Genomic DNA, 17725 nt, shown 5'->3' with positions numbered 1-17725 from the left:
CAAGACCTCTTCAGTCAAGACGAAGACCTTTGACTTCGAGGTCTGGGGGGCAATGTTTGGATCCAAAATGAGCATTTTTGCCTGACAAGGCACGTCTTGGAGAAATTGAGCCAAAGTCAGTGGCTCAAGCTATATATTGTCGACAAGTTCGAAATATATATTAGAGGCTAAATAAAGCCTACTATGGAAGCATGAAAAGTCAACTTTAGCACATTTTCCTACTTCGGCTAGGAGAAACCGAGATAAACAAGGAAGGAGGGGTGGCAGACTGATCAAATGAACTCGAAATGAGCTGAAACTCTGCAAATACATTCTAGACAGCTCAAGGATCATTTCTTATGAAGAGTTCCAGAGCTAGTTTTGAGTGGAAGTCCTTCAAACAATCAGTCCAATTTTCTGCAGAAGCAAAACTGGAAAACTGGACCTGTAAGAGGTCCAGCAGCGTTTCCGGCCCAACCACATGGAAGAAAGCTCTAAAAATTTTCCACAATGATCTACACTCATTGTGGATCATTTGATGTGAAGAGGTCGAAGGCCCATTTTGAGTTCTTGGTGGAGATATAGCTGCAGCAAAATTGGAGCAGTAAGTGCTTAAACCTAACATTCCATTAGTGTTTAAGTGCTTAAACCTAACATTCCATTAGTGTTTTAAGTGCTTAAACCTAACATTCCATTAATGTTTAAGTGCTAAAACCTAACCCATTATGAGTTGTTTAAGGCCATATAGTGTTGTTTGGTAGCCTATATATAGAGGCTACAACAAGTAACAAAAAACAACAACACAAATCAAAACATCTCTAAGATGATCTAAGTTCTCTCTAGAGCAACCTCTCTAAGAGCACTCCTCTCCTTCTCTTTCTCTTATCGGTGATCACACTCCTAGTCCTAGTCTTCTCAGAAGCCGACTTTCAGTGCCACCAAACCCTCTGTCAAAGTGCTTTGGTCCTATTCTCCTCAGGAGCCGACTATAGTACTGCGACCACAACGGTTACGGAACCAGCCAAGCAAGGGTAACGCCCTCGCAACCTAGCCAAGCTAAAGTCAAGCTTTAGCAAGTTCTCAATACTTCCCAGTGGTTCTCGCTCTGCTCGATCTACAACATCGAGTATCGATTGTGATTGTACATACATGTACATTTGCAAGCATAATTAGCTCTAATGGGCTACGCTCATTGTACCGCCAAAGGTACTAATTCCAACCAAAGGAATGACATGCAGACACACCGCCAGGCGGGCTACAGCCCCAACGTCGGACCACCTCCAGATCGGCGACGACGCGCCGCCACGCGCCGCGCCAAGATGGCATCAGAAGCTTCTGAAACTGGGAACTGAAGCATATCAGTCCCACATCGAAAACAAAGAGAAGATCAACCTCTTCCTCACCTATAAAAGGTTCTCTCCTCTCTCCTCATTAATTACGCATTCAATACTTTACCTACTGTTACTCTGTCAACATAAATACATTGACTAACTTAGGCATCGGAGAGTTGAAGACCGCCCAGCGCGGTCTCCCTCTGACGCCCCTTTGTATTTTACTTGACAGGCAACGGAGGCTCTGAGAACACTATAAGTATCGATCCGCCCACCGGATCAGCGTTAACAAAGGTTCAGCTACCGCCGAACTTTTAGACATTAACATTGGCGCCGTCTGTGGGAAACATTGAACAAAAGGCCATCCCACCACAATCACCATGACTAACGGTAGCGGGGGAAACGCTGAAGAGCAGGCAGACCATCCCGCCGTCCCCCAACCTCCCGACCCAGCAGTAGGCGTTAACCGCGCACTATTCACAACCCCGGCCAACCCCGGCGGTGAGGCAAATCCGAGCAGCAGCCGTCCGCCGGTCCAAGATCTCGTCACTATGTACGAGCTGGCACTGGCGGATCTTCACAAGGCAAACAAGGAGCGTGAGGCGGAACGCAAGGAAAAGGCTGAAGCCCAGCGGCAGGTGGCTACGCTCATGACACGTTTCGAGGAATTAAAGAAGACGCTGGAGGCCACCGCCCACCCAGCACAGGGCGAGCAGTCACATAGCACCAGGCATAGCCGACCCGGCACCGGAACGTTGGGGCCGGGGCCGGTCATACAGATGCAGGTGCCGCTGAACCCGCCCGTGTTATTGGGAATGGGACCACCGCCCATACCCCAACCCATGTTAGAACAAGAGGCGGAATCACTCCCGCACACCAACCGCTCGGAGACGAGGACCGCGAATGTCCCGCCTGTGCCAAGGCGCGGGCTGTCCCAGCGGGTTGTTCAGGCTGATTCCACCAACGACGCAACCGCCCAGATATTGGAAAGGATGCACTAGTTGGAGCAGAGGTTGATCCGGGCGGAGTCAGGCGTCCCAGCGCCAACTCAGAATCCGCTTTTCGCTTCCAGACCCGGGCCCTTCACCGCTGCCATTCTGCAGGCTGTCAGACTGGCATATGCAAAAACCCCAAAGATGGCGCATTACGGTGGAATGTCCGATCCCTTCGTCCACATGGACACCTTCAAGAAGGTCACCAACAACAAGGGATTCGACGACGCCACCTTGTGCCACTTGTTTAGCGAAACGTTGGATGGCGAGGCAATGAACTGGTTCTTTGAGTGTCCGCCGGGGTCTGTCAGTTCATTCAATGCACTATCCCATGCTTTCCTCTCCCGGTTCATCTTATTATCCGCTGGTCATCACAACACAAGTCAGCTGTTCAGCGTCAAGCAGGGGGAGGACGAGTCACTGAAGGCCTTCGTCACAAGGTGGCGGGCGGCAGCATCTCAGTGCCGTGACCTAGACAAAACGATGGCGTCGGCGGCCTTCAGGAAGGGACTGCTCAAGGGACCGTTCCTCTATCACCTCAACTACAATCATCCCAATGCGACGTATGACCACGTCATGAGTGAGGCGGTCATTCACGCCCAGGCGGAATTCATCACATACGGAGAAACCTCACCACCACCACTAACACCAAAATCAGCACAGCCATCTTCCAGTCATCAGGAAACCGCTAGCAAGACCCCCTCAGCACCATCAACTGACAAGAAAAGGGAGTGGCAACAGGGCCACCACCAGAGCAAGCGGCAGAAGGACCAGCAATACCATAAGGGAAACCGCCCAACACATGGGGATAACCGCAACAAGCAGGCGGAGTCCTCGCAGCGGTATGCAGTTTTCACTGTCCTGACTGCCTCATATGAAGACATCTACAATCAGTGCAAGAATCAGATCCCACCGCCACCCCCTCCAAAATACCCAAAAACAGGCAAGCCCAGGAACACCGGCAAGTGGTGCAAATACCACGAAGACAGCGGCCACAATACCAACAGTTGCAATGCTCTCAAAACGGCCATTAAGACCCTGTACCGTGACGGCAAGATGGACCAGTTCAAGGTGCGTCAACCACCACCAGTAATTGCCAACGTTGAGACCTTGGGCCGCATCAATACCATCGATGGCGGCGCCCCAATCACCAGCATGTCTCACAGGGCAAGGAAGCGCTATGCACGCGCTAATCACCCAAAGGAAGTCTGCAATATCCGCTACGAAAGATCCGCCAAACTCCCGAAATCAGGTTGGGAACCTATTACCTTTTCGGAGGAGGAAGAGCGCGGAGTGCATTTACCCCATGACGACCCATTCTTGGTCGATGCCATTCTGGGCAAATTCTCGGTGGGGAGAATTTTGGTGGATAGCGGATCCGCCGTCAACGTCATCTTCAATGGTTGCTACGACCATCTCAAGCGGAACAAAAAACTGCTCCAGGATCACGAGCCACTGCTCAGCTTCTCCGGTGACGTCACACAACCGCTGGGGTCAGATTACATGCGGCTGGTTATTGGTACTAGCCCTTGTATAGCGGAGGTACATACAGAATTCATTATTGTCGACTGTTTCAGTTCGTACAACGCCATCATCGGTCGACCTGCACTTAACAAGCTCAAGTGCATCATTGCCGGGTACATGCTCCTTATGAAGTTCCCCACGCCCAACGGCACGGGCTGTGTCAGGGGAAGTCAACAGCTGGCACGAGAGTGTTACTCGACAACTTTAGCGCGGTCGACGCGCCGCCATGAAATTCTGACAGTGGGTAATGAGGCACCGCCACCAAATATCTTTGAGGATCCTAGGGATGAAGAGGAGAAGTATGTAAGGAAGGAGCCGGTCGACCCTGACACGTCACTAAAGGTTGTCTGCCTCTCGGATGAACACCCTGAGCGGACAGTCCGCATAGGCGCCCATCTAAACCCAGAGGTGGAGGCAGAGCTCACTCAGTTCCTACGTGATAACGCCGCCGTCTTTGCATGGTCATACGCGGACATGCCAGGTATCTCTCCTGACATTATCACTCATAAACTGACCATCAAACCCTCCTTTTATCCCATCAAGCAGAAGCGAAGGGCCTTTGATGAGGAAAAATACCGGGCAATCAGAGAGGAGGTCGCGAAACTCCAGGACATTGGGTTCATCCGCCAAGTTATCTATCCCCAGTGGATCTCAAACCTGGTAATGGTCAAGAAGGCCAGCGGCAAGTGGCGGATGTGTGTCGACTTCAAAAATCTCAACAAGGCATGCCCAAAGGATAGCTTCCCGCTACCTCGTATCGATCAACTAGTCGATGCAACGGCCGGACATGAGCTCCTCAGCATGATGGACGCTTTCTCCGGATACAATCAGATCAAGATGCACCCCAGCGACCAGGAATGCACCACCTTCACCACCGACAAAGGCCTCTACTGCTACAATGTCATGCCTTTCGGTCTGAAGAACGCCGGTGCAACTTACCAGCGGTTGATGAATGCCATGTTCGCTGAGCATCTGGGAAAAATCATCGAGGTCTACGTGGACGACATGTTAGTCAAAAGCGTAAAGGCCAGCGGACATGTGGCAAACCTCAAGGTCATAGTAACCATTCTCTTGGCCTACGGCATGCGCCTCAACCCAGAGAAGTGTTTCTTTGCGGTCACCGCTAGCAAATTCTTGGGATACATCGTCAGCGAGCGAGGCATCGAGGCTAACCCAGACAAGGTCCAGGCCATCCTTGACCTGGCGGACCCTGAGTATAAGGTACACGTCCAGTGCCTCCAGGGCAAGTTAACCGCCCTTTCCCGGTTCATCTCTCGACTCACTGATAAGTGCGCCCCATTCTTCAAACTCCTCAAAACAACGCACAAGAAGGTCATCGATGGAACCCGGAGTGCCAAGCGGCGTTCCAGGGCTTAAAGGAATACCTGGCGGCAGTCCCTCTCCTTTCTGTTCCTGTGCAAGGAGAAACACTATTCATCTACCTGGCGGTTTCTACATCGGCGGTAAGTTGCGCCATTGTCCGGCGGGAAGGCCAAGATGAGCTTCCAGTGTTTTACGCCGGCAGAGGCATGAACAGTGCAGAAACAAGGTATCCCCCCTTGGAGCAGCTGGCCCTCGCACTTATCGTTGCTGCCAGACGCCTCCGGCAATACTTCCAGGCTCACACGATCCATGTGTTAACCAATCAGCCGCTGCGGCAGGTGATGCAGAACCCTGAGCACTCGGGGCGCCTCAGCAAGTGGGCCATCGAGCTCAGCGAATTCGACATAGATTACAAGCCAAGAACCGCCATGAAAGGCCAGGCAGTGGCGGACTTCATCGCTGAGTTAACCGAGCGACGGCCGGAGCCCGGTGTTGAGACAAGTCCCGGAACAGATATAGTAACCGTTGAGGAGTCAGCTCCCCCACAGTCAGACTGGAACCTGCATGTGGACGGCTCCGCCAGCGCCAAGGCCAGCGGCGCCGGAATCATCTTAACAGGACCCGGGGGACTGAACGCGGAATATGCGTTAAAATTCAACTTCAAAGCTTCGAACAACATGGCGGAGTACGAGGCACTCATCGCCGGTCTACTCCTCGCCATTGACTCAGGGGCTGACAGCGTCAACATATTCAGCGACTCCCAGCTAGTCGTTAACCAGGTCAACGACAGCTTCCAGGCCAAGGACCAGCAGTTAGCGGCATATTTGGGGTACGTCAAAACGTTGCTAAAAAAGTTCAAATTCCACAACATCACACAAATCCCCAGGGAAAAGAACGCCAAGGCTGATTCACTGGCGAGACTGGCAACCGCCCAGCCACATCAGAGTCCAGCGGACACAAGGGTAGAATACCTTGACAAGCCAAGCATCACAAGGACCCTGGCGGAGATCTTCAACATTGACGTCAACTCCAGCTGGATGGACGAGATCATTGCATATAAGCGCAACGGCACATTGCCAGAGGACAAGATCCAGGCAAGACAGCTCAAGCGGCGAGCAACCCGCTACAACATTCAGAATGGCAAGCTGTACCGCCAGGGGTTCACCTACCCCAACCTCCGCTGTCTAACCCCAGAGGAGGGAAAGATCGTCCTGGTGGAAATCCACGGCGGAGAATGTGGAAACCACTCAGGCGCCAGATCATTAGCCAACCGCACATTGCGACAAGGCTACTTCTGGCCCACACTGGGTGATGACGCCCGGAAGATTTCGAGGTCTTGCCACAAATGCCAACAGTTCGCAGATCTCCCACACGCGCCGGCGGAACCTCTGTCAGTAATCATCGGCCCTTGGGTTCACTCCACGTGGGGCCTTGATTTGATGGGAAAATTCCAAACCGCCAAGGGCCAGTTCAAGTACATCATTGTAGCCATCGACTACAACAGTAAATGGATAGAGGCGGAGCCACTAACGGCGATTACTACCGCCAAGGTCATTCGCTTCCTCTGGAAGAACATCTACTGCCGCTATGGTGTCCCGCACACAATCATTACAGACAACGGTACACAGTTCAACAACAAGGAACTCATATCGTTCACCGCCAACTTGGGCACCAAGCTAAGTTTTGCATCTGTCGCCCACCCCCAAACCAACGGCCAGGTCGAAGCAGCAAACAAGATAATCAAGAAGCTGCTAAAAAAGAAGCTCGACAGCGCCAAGGGTTTATGGGCGGAGAAGCTTCCAGAAGTCCTATGGGCCATCCGGACAACTCCAACTACCGCCACCGGCGAAACTCCTTTCTGCATGATGTTCGGCGCAGAGGCGGTCCTACCTATTGAAGTAACTCAGCCTACCGCTAGGGTCGAGGGCTACTGCCCAGACACCAACGGCGACGGCATCAATCTGGACAGGGACCTCCTAGAAGAGAAAAGACTCAAGGCCCATTTGCGCAACTTGCAAAACAAAAGGCTCGTATCGCGTTTCTATAACGCCAGAGTCAAGGCCCGGAACCTCCAACTGGGGGACTGGGTAATGAAAGAAGTCATTCCACCTCCGACCAAGCTCCGCCCAACTTGGGAGGGCCCATACAACATTGTGGAAGTCGTGAGCCCAGGCACCTTCTACTTAATGGACAAGGATGGCGTCAAATCGGCCCACCCTTGGAATACCGAACACCTTCGGTATTATTACAAATAGTCAGACCGCTACCCAGGAGCATCTTGACTTAGCTAAATTTTTGTTTAATATTTAGCTAAGGGAAGCTACCCGACGGGTACTACCCCACTTTTGTACGCTGATCAATCAGCTATCAATGAAACGAGGAATTATTCAAACCATTGTTACCAAGTCTAGCACTGAGGGCAACTGGCAACGCCAGCAATCGTCAGCGGACCTCGTCCGCTACGAAGTGCACTTGGACCAATTTTAATTCCTTTAATGTGTCATTGATTGACAAAAGCAAAATGTAATTCAGAGTACTAACGGCACAAACACATGGGGCAAACAAACTCAGAATTTCATACTATTCAGCAAAAACGTTACAAAATGATATGCCTCAACGGCTACAACGGAAATAGGGAAGTTGCAAAATCTAGAGCGGTCCAACTGGCCTCAGGGGTGCTCTTCGGCATCTTCTGCTCCGGCGGGCGGCGGCACGACCGCTCGACTAGTCTGATCGGACCCTCGCGCTGTCGGGCTCGGGGTCTCTATGGTACCATCTGCACGGGTGTGCGCCGCCAAGAAACCAGCGTGCGACACCTCTGATGGGGTGGGGTTGGGAGTCTGCTGGGAGTCTTCCGCCGGATGGGCACCACTTTCCCCGCTCCCTGACCGAGCGCCTCCCACTGGGGCTGCCACGACAGTTTTCACCGGCGGCGTACTCCTGGTTGGCGGCACATCAGGCTGCGACGCTTTGGCAAAGTCGATGGCACCCTTCCGCTTCAGCATATCTATGTTTGCCAGGGCCCCGGCCTTCGCCGACTCAGTCATCGCCTTCTTAAACTCGGCAGACTGCTTGAATGCCTCGACAGCGGCTGCCGCAGCGGTATTCCCTTCAGCTCTCAGACGAGCAACCTCACCTTCTAACCGCTTCAACTCCGTCACCCGGGCGGCAGACTCCCGCTGGACGATAATAAGTTTTTTATCCTTGGCGGCAATCCGCTCCTCCAGCAACGCAACGTCCCGCTCCAACTTGGAGACGCGGTCATTCCTCTCCAAGTCGCGCTCGATGGCCACGCGGAGCTTACCGCGGGCATCGGCAAGGTCACTCTCTGCCTTAGTCAGGCGCCGCTCTGCTTCCGCCAGCTTCTCCTTAGCCTCCGCCAACTCCCTCTGGAGACTTTGAATTTCCTCCCGCAGCTCCCCCTCGACCATGGGCTGCTTCGACGCCGCCGCAAACATGTCGTACAGTCCCGCCGATATTTGCCCAAACGCCAAGTTGAAGGGCGATTGGTCAATTGCTGTCGGGCGTGAGATACCCGCTAGGCCGCCGAACCCTAGCCGTTCGCATAGGTGGAAGAGAAACTCCCGCTCCCCGCCTGTCATGAACGGTGCGTACTCGGCAAACGAGTCTAGCTCGTTGGCGGCGGGCTCTTCTCCCTCCACCACAGCAGTCTTCGACGGAGCTCCTCGGGCCCTCTTCTGTTGGCGCGAGCCGATCACCTCCACGTCCTCCCCCTCTTCCTCGTCAGGGGAGTCGGCCTGCCGACGTTTTCTCTCCGGCGCCCTCTGGTTCCCGGCGGCAGTCTTTGTCACCCTCACCGGCGGTTCCTCCCTTGCTGCAATGACAGCATCCGCCGGCGGCACCGCCTTTTCCTTTTGAGGTCCACGCCTATTGGCGGGCATCCGATCCTTCTGCTGCCCAGCCGCAGCGCCTCCCTTCTTCCCGCCACACACTGAAACTCCCGCCTGCACTACCGGCAGGCCATCCTCACCAAGATGGGAGTGATGTGGCATGGGCAGCACTACCGGAACTTCTGACTGGCTCAGCGCCAGTGTCTCGGGGTTCACCAGCGTCTGTTGGGCTGCCAGCCCTTCGGCATACATGGTCTCCAGATAGTTGTCCACCTCGGCGCGGTCCATTGCTTTTTCGAAAGCGTCGCGACTCGACTTATTTCCTGGCGGAGTTTCTGGGAAAATACACAAGCCAGTCAGTCTCGACTAGTTACAAACGAAACATCGATCTGACGGAAATTTCTTACCAATGGAGCGAGTAAGTTTCTGGTCGACCAGCAAATCCCAACCAGTCAGAAGTCTGAAGTCCAGCAGGTTACGGTTCCGCCAACAGCCTCTGATACGAGCAATGCGACACTCCTCCTCCCGCGTTAGGTTGTACCGCAGTCCCGCTGCACAAACACAATTAGATTAGTAAGAATACAAAGCCTTCAACATAAAAACCCCGCCGGCTACCGCCAGCGGAAATTGGTCACCAACCTCGGATAGGTTGGAATTCCGACTTAATCCTAAACGTCGGCCCTTCTTCGTTCGCTCCAGCCTGGTACTCCCATCCCTCCATGGCGACACAGAAGGTCCCCCGCCAATAGGACATTGAATCCCTTAGGTTTTCTATCAACTTTGGCGCTCCCTGCCGGCGGCTCAGGTTCACTTGCCCTCCGCAACCCTGGCGCTTCACGTACACCAGTTCGTAGAAGTGAAGCACTTCCGCCACGGTAGGCCCCTCGCATCCGGATAACCGCCACAAGGAGTTCATCGCCAGCAGCAGGCGCCACATGTTGGGACAAACCTGACCGAACGCAAGGCCGAATTCACACACCAGGATTTGCAGATTTGGCACCAGCGGTAATGTCACCCCTTGGCGGAGTATCGCTTCGTGAACGGCCGCAAATCCCGCCGGGAGAATTGACGCTCTCTCATCCGCAGTCGGCGGGCGCAGCTTCACAGAGCCCGGCAGCCGGAACGTCCGCTTCATCTTGCCAACAGCGGCGAGAGTCATCCGCCCTCCCGCCTCGTCGACTGGGGTGCCATCCCGGAGGAACCACGCGGACTCAGCGTCTTCCCCCGCTGTTTCCTCATCCCCGGCGGATCCGCTGGCGGCACTGTTGCTCGCCAAGCGCTCGTCGCGCCTACCTTTGGCCGCCGCCACCTCACCCGCCTTAGAGCTCTCCGGACGTGACGTACGACCCATGGCTATTTCCCAAGGTATGGTCTGTAGCGGCTCAACCTCTAGCGGTTCCGGCAGTGAGGTTCCTGCATGGGCAGACGGACGCAACGAGTCAATAAATATCCTATCCGCCGCGCTGAACGACACGTCAGACCCGGAATCCTCACTGCTCGATATCTCTATGACGTTAGCCATCCCAAACCCTAAAACCCACACCAGTTAGCACAAACAGATCTAGCCTATTCGTACATCAGTATCGACAAGAACATGAGTCACAGTTTACCCAGAAATCACAAAAACAAGAACAAATAACCAACACTGAACCCAGATTCGACCATCTAGCAAACCCAGAAATCCCGACTGTCAAAAAACACCAAAACCCATCCCCCAAAAAAACCCACTTCACAAAACCCAGAACACTGACAACAACAGATAAACAGAAATTCAATGGAACAGGGATAAGATTCAGAGAACCAACCTTACTGATGAAACCCTTGTTGTGATTGCAAGCGCTTGTCCTCACCAATAGAAACCTCGTTCCCAAGACCCGGTAACTCCACAGTTTTCGCCCTGAAGAACTCTATTCGCAAATCGCAGGGAGCTTGAAGACGACGACTCGGGTTTGAAGTTTTCACAAAGTGTCAAATCTCGCTAAGGTTCCCCCCCTTTTATGTCAACATCAACGCGTTCTAAGCCGTCCGCTGAAATACGACATCACACACCAGCCGTCCACGTGTCATCACTTTTCACTTACTCTCCGGATTAACCGAGGCGTCGCCTCGGTTACGAAATCCATCATTACTATCATTAATGGCGAGAAGACGGCTACGCTTAGGGGACAGGCCTGCACACGCTAACCCTCTACGGGTTCAACACGTGTCAACTACCACCAGACGAAGCGTCCGGTGGGAGCAACCGTTTGGGCAGAATTCCCCAATCGTCCGAAGGCTCCGCTGAGCGAAACCCCGCCAGCGGAACTTCCCACTTGTCAACTGCCAAGTGACGAAGTCTCCGCTGAGCGAAACCCCGCCAGCGGAACTTCCCACTTGTCATCTGCCAAGTGACGAAGTCTCCGCTGAGCGAAACCCCGCCAGCGGAACTTCCCACTTGTCATCTGCCAAGTGACGAAGGCTCCGCTGAGCGAAACCCTGCCAGCGGAACTTCCCACTTGTCAACTGCCAAGTGACGAAGTCTCCGCTGAGCGGAACCCCGCCAGCGGAACTTCTCACTTGTCATCGGCCAAGTGACGAAGTCTCCGCTGAGCGAAACCCCGCCAGCGGAACTTCTCACTTGTCATCGGCCAAGTGACGAAGTCTCCGCTGAGCGAAACCCCGCCAGCGGAACTTCTCCCTTACCATCCTGCAAGCTGGGCATCTTCCGCTATGAACATCTAGCGGAACCTCCTTTTCAGCTTGCTAGCCGCGTATGTTCAGCAATATCACTCTACAAAATACCGCTAGGCATGCCTACCGGACACCGCTTCTTACTGCATTTAGCGGGGGGATATCCGCCAAACGGCGAATCCCGAGGCCACGCCTCACTCTGACAACGACCGCCACGCGGCGTTACCGTCAGACCGTCCCTACGGGACACGGGGACTGGTCAACAGTCTACGACGGCCCTGATCAGGCACGTTGACCCCCGTCATTTGGGTCCTAAAGCTTGGGCTCGCTACCCAACACCCTCTGCTCCGTGCAGCTCCCCCTCAACAAACAATTTTCCGACCATCCGGAGGTCTATCTTAGCCGGGGAGTGGGGGACTCCCTGGAGGGCCTAGCAGGGGCCCACCCGAAAGGGTATAAAGCGTTTGCTCGATAAAACCAACGGTTGACAACGCACTGACGCTAATTATGCTCTTGCAAGTCTAGCGGAAGAAAACGCTTCAAACCGCCGAACAACTCCCCAACCAAGATTGCCCTCCTTGACTGGGGACTTGGGGGACTTGTACATACATGTACATTTGCAAGCATAATTAGCTCTAATGGGCTACGCTCATTGTACCGCCAAAGGTACTAATTCCAACCAAAGGAATGACATGCAGACACACCGCCAGGCGGGCTACAGCCCCAACGTCGGACCACCTCCAGATCGGCGACGACGCGCCGCCACGCGCCGCGCCAAGATGGCATCAGAAGCTTCTGAAACTGGGAACTGAAGCATATCAGTCCCACATCGAAAACAAAGAGAAGATCAACCTCTTCCTCACCTATAAAAGGTTCTCTCCTCTCTCCTCATTAATTACGCATTCAATACTTTACCTACTGTTACTCTGTCAACATAAATACATTGACTAACTTAGGCATCGGAGAGTTGAAGACCGCCCAGCGCGGTCTCCCTCTGACGCCCCTTTGTATTTTACTTGACAGGCAACGGAGGCTCTGAGAACACTATAAGTATCGATCCGCCCACCGGATCAGCGTTAACAAAGGTTCAGCTACCGCCGAACTTTTAGACATTAACAGTGATTTTCAAGAAGCTCAGCAAAAGTCCTCGCCACGAGGCATAAAGAATCCCACGACGAGGTTGGTGCTCTCCTCGTCTACAATCGCTTGATAGAAGTCAGGTCAAGGGACACCCCCGACGACCGCACCCGACGGTGCTGGCACGCCCGCGCAGAAAAGAGACTGTTGACCAGCTGCAACAAAATTGGAGCCAAACAACCACAAAAGGTAAAACAGAAGCTCTGCACTTTTGGTATTCTTGACAGATTGGATTAATTGTTGTGCTGTGGTTGAAATTTGAAATACGTTGGTTATAAGTTTAATTGCTTGAGCAGAATGGGTTGTTTGCGTTTTGATTAGAATAGAATCTGATTATCAAGCATGGTTGTTTGATTTTAAGTTGAAAGGTGGATTGATACTTAACAAGAGTCGAATACTGTGTTGCAAGCTTGCTATTTTCTCCATGTTTGCTATTGCTGGTGAATGTACTATTCTTTTTGATTGTGAAGTTTGGACCGTTGATAATTGTTGTAAAGTGTGGAATATTAGAGAATGGTATCAGACTATCAGTCATATGGGTGTCCATAGTAAATTCGAAGACGAGATGAGAGTAGTGAACTTTGTTTTGAAGACGAATTCGGATGCAAATGTAGGGATGAGGAGAATGGGAATTGAGTGAGAGAGTGAGGGAGAAGATGGGCTGGTTGGGCTTCTGGTGAAACTAGTCTTTGGAGGCGGAATGAAAGAGAGGATTTGCTTCCGGCGGCGGCGGGGAGGGAAGGAGGAGGGAGGGAGGGAGGGAGAGAGAGAGAATATAGAGAAAAAAATAAAATTAGAAATTAGAAATTATATTAAATAGGAAATGTCCATTCTGCCCTCCTTCAGGATTTAAAAATCTGAAGTGTGGGCCCTCTTATCGGCTCGAACTCAGCAGCTGACGTCATTTTTGGACCCGAATTCAAATTTTGGACTTGGGTGATGTTGTTTGAGAGTACAAGGACCAGTCTGATTAAAAACAAAATTTAAAGACCAGTATGATTTTTAGGCCCAAAGTTCAGGGGGGTAAACTGAATTTAATCCTTCCATTTAATTATGTGTTTTGTGTTTATTGTTAGATGCTCACATATATAATACAATCTCTGTTGTTAACCATTAGATGCTCCGATTATACATTTATATATTTACATATGTACGTATGAAGAATTAAAATATCTGCGATATTTCCGATATATCTCATGATATCTCCTTTTTTGAAGGGACCGATATATCATAGGGGGAGAATATCTTATTCCACTATTTTTGAAAAATTTCTCCAATATCGTCAAAATCAAATATCCCTGATATATTAGATATTTGGGATACATCCCCGATAAAATAAAGAAATATCTGTAAAATATGACGAAAAAACAAAAACAAAAAAAGAAAAAAAAACTCAGTTGTTCACAGAGAAACATATAATATGGAATATGAAGGTTATATCAGGGTGTAAAAATTTAATGGTTTTTAGTCAGGATATGGCCTAATAAAGAGGCAAATTAACCTATTTGGGAAAAATACCTCGAAATGAAACCTCTGAAGGCAGATTTAGGTGAAACGAATTCTCTCAGGGCTAATTTAGGTGAGGAGAAATCCCCTCAAGGCAATTCTGGATGAGAAGTAATTCTCTAAATGCAAATCTGTGTGAAGAGAGATCTCCTCAAGGCGAATCTGGGTGGGGAGAAATATCCTCAAGGCGATTCTGGGTGAGAAATAATTCTCTAAATGCAAATATGTGTGAGGAGAGATCTCCTCAAGGCGAATATGGATTAAGAGAAATTTCCTCAAAGCGAATATGGATGAGGAGTATTCCCTTAGGGAGAAATCCGAGTGAGGAGTGGAATTCAGTTGAGGAGAAATTTCCTGAAGACGAATCTAAACGAGGAGAATTCATGATGAAGCAATTCATATTATATGAGTCATATGTATTGGTTTGATTATTGTACTTTTGTAGATCAGCGAGCGACTTTTCAACCACCTAAAATCTCCTTTTGGATGTAGATGAAGTTGACACTCATATGTATTTATATATAATCTCAATAAATTGACTCTTTCAAAAAGATATATTTTTCTGGATATCCCCGATATTTTCGATATGGATTAAATTATGTTTAGTCCCTGTACTTTGTCCCTCTCATCGTTTCAGTCCCTGACATTCTAATTTAATCTAAAAACTCCCTGACCTCACAATTTCCCTCCAATAGGTCCCTCCCGCGTCAAATTAAGAGTTGGCCTTAGGTGAAATGTCCAATATACCCCTTTGTTATTTCTTTTTCTTTTTTCCTTTTTAATTTCTTTTTTTCCTTTTTTTCTTTTTTCTTTTTCCTTTTTAATTTCTTTTTTCCTTTTTAATTTTTAATTTTTTCTTTTTTCTTTTTCCTTTTTAATGACCATCGTATCCTGCTGCATCGGTAGCGCCAAGTCGGCGAACCAATCCAGATCGACCCGAAACCCCAATTCTTGTTCTCCACGCCGGCGGCCCTTTTTCTTTTCTTTTTTCTTTTTCCTTTTTAATTTCTTTTTTCCTTTTCCTTTTTTTATTTTTCTTTTTTCCTTTGTAATTTCTTTTTTCCTTTTTCTTTTCTTTTTTCCTTTTTCTTTTTCCTTTTTAATGACCATCGTATCCTGCTGCATCGGTAGCGCCACGTTGGCGAACTAATCCAGATTGACCCGAAACCCCAATTATTGTTCTCCAAGCCGGCGGCCATTTTTCTTTTCCATCACTATTCTTCTTCTTCACTTCTGGTTTTGGTCAACTTGGCCATCAAAAACCATCATTTCAACCAGACCCAAAATCCAAATCACCATGTTGAGCAAGACCCAAAGACCTCAGGGTCTGAAACAAATGGTAGTTTTCACTGAAAAATTGAGGCTTGATGTGGAGAGAGAAAGTGAGATTTGAGTGGGAGAGAGATAAGTAGGCTGTGAAAACAAGAGTGGAGTGGTTTAGCGGCGAATTTCCGAGCTAATTGGGATCTGCTTGTGTTTGGGAGATGGCGTCAGCGACGATGGAGGCGAGGGCGGATCCCAATAGAGGGAGATGGCTTCAGATAAGGTGAAGAAGTGATCGATCAGCTCCTAGCCTCTTGCTTTTGCTCGATGTCCATCTCTGCACCGCCAAGCTAGGTCTTTGTTGGGTTTGGTTTCAATTTGGGGAGAGAAACAGATGGGTTGTGGAGTTTGATCGGAATGAGATTGGTGGGTTGAGGAAGGAGAAAGTAGGCAAAACGAAAAGAAAAAAAAAGGAAAAAAAGAAATTAAAAAGGAACAAGAAAAAAAAGAAGAAAAAGCAAAAAATAAATTAAAAAGAAAAAAAGGAAAAAAAATTAAAAAGGAACAAGAAAAAAAGAAAAAAAAGCAAAAAAGAAATTAAAAAGAAAAAAAAGGAAAAAAAGAAATTAAAAAGGAAAAAGAAAAAAAAAAGGAGAAAAAAAAATTAAAAAGGAAAAAGAAATAACAGAGAGGTATATTGGACATTTCACCTAAGGCCAACTCCTAATTTGACGCGGGAGGGACCAATCAGACAGAAATTTTGACGTTAGGGACTTTTCAGATTAATTGAGAATGTCAGGGACTAAAACGAAAAAAATGTCATAGTACAGGGACTAAACATAATTTAATCATTTTGATATTTTCGATATCTCCCTTTTTCAAAATTTCGATAGATATGTAGATACAGATTTTTTAATTATTGGTACGTATTCTTTGTGCATATTAACTCATGCTGCAAGACTGACCTATATATAGAGAAATTTTTTTTTTTTTTTAGCTTAACTATGAAGGATTATCATTAATGATCATAAATAATATTTTTCCTCTATATTATGAATGTTTTATGTGTATATTTTATATAACGCAAGGCATAATGCAATACAGAGGAATAAAAAAGTCATGAAAACTCTAGCAGCGCTCCCTCTCGCGCTAACTCTAGTGCCGTCTCCCCAGGTTGGCAATAAGCAGAGCCGCTCTGGCCGGCTTCCAACCGCAAGGCATCTGGGTCAGTTTCCTCCCATAACTTTTGAGCCTTCTAGTCTTCGGGTTCACCTACCCCTGTCGAGATCTGCTGCTGTTATCAATGACCATGGCGGCGGGATTGTTCTATTATGTCCAGACCGTGGAGACGCCTACGGCGGCGCAAACCAGCCTTCAAACCTCAAACCCTTGGGTTCGATCCTCTTTCTCCCGTCGACTGTCCTTGTTTTGTCAAGACTTGAACCGTCCTCTTGGGAAGGCTGCCTGCAATCGTCGTGGTGGCCTGATTGGTGGAGACTAGATTTTCAGATCTCTGCACTGGATGGTGGCGGTGGCCTATACTATGGTAGAGAGGTTTTTACAATCAGGTTGCCTTCGTCAAGAAGCATAGATGCTCAATGGTGCAGTTCAAAGTCTGGGGATCGTCACCATGCTTCATCGTTGTCGGGTTGGTCTTGGCTGCTGGAGGTGTTGAAGTCAAGCTGTTTGATGGAGGCGCTGGAGGTGCGAAAAATTCTGCTTCGATTTGCAAGGGCAGTGACTAGAGGCGTCAGGCCTCGATCTGAGGGTCTGGAGACAGGCAATTTTGCATCCCGCCGAACTGGTGGTGGAACACCATGCATCGTGCCGGACAATGGTGTCTTCCCGATGGGGATGCCCACATCATGGCGGGTTGGACGTCTGCTGGCGATTTTGGTGAAGAGGGAAGCATGTTGGTGGGTCCTGGGGCTTCTTGGGCTGCTAGTTCTGCAATCAAGTTTTGGGCAAGGATCTCTTGGGTCCGGCATGAGCATTGGGTCTTTGTACCCATTCTTTAATTAGTGTTGTTTTTTTAACTATCCTATTACTATGCAAGATTTGTTCATAGTTATAGGCTCACTTTAAATAAGTGAGCGATAAGTTCGAATATAGTAGGTCTATCCTATGTACCACTGTGGCTCCTCCACGA

This window comes from Rosa rugosa, chromosome 6 (assembly GCF_958449725.1).
Source record: "Rosa rugosa chromosome 6, drRosRugo1.1, whole genome shotgun sequence".
Classification (NCBI taxonomy): Eukaryota; Viridiplantae; Streptophyta; class Magnoliopsida; order Rosales; family Rosaceae; genus Rosa; species Rosa rugosa.
The sequence above is the reverse complement of the archived record's forward strand: the minus strand, read 5'-3'. Positions refer to the sequence as shown.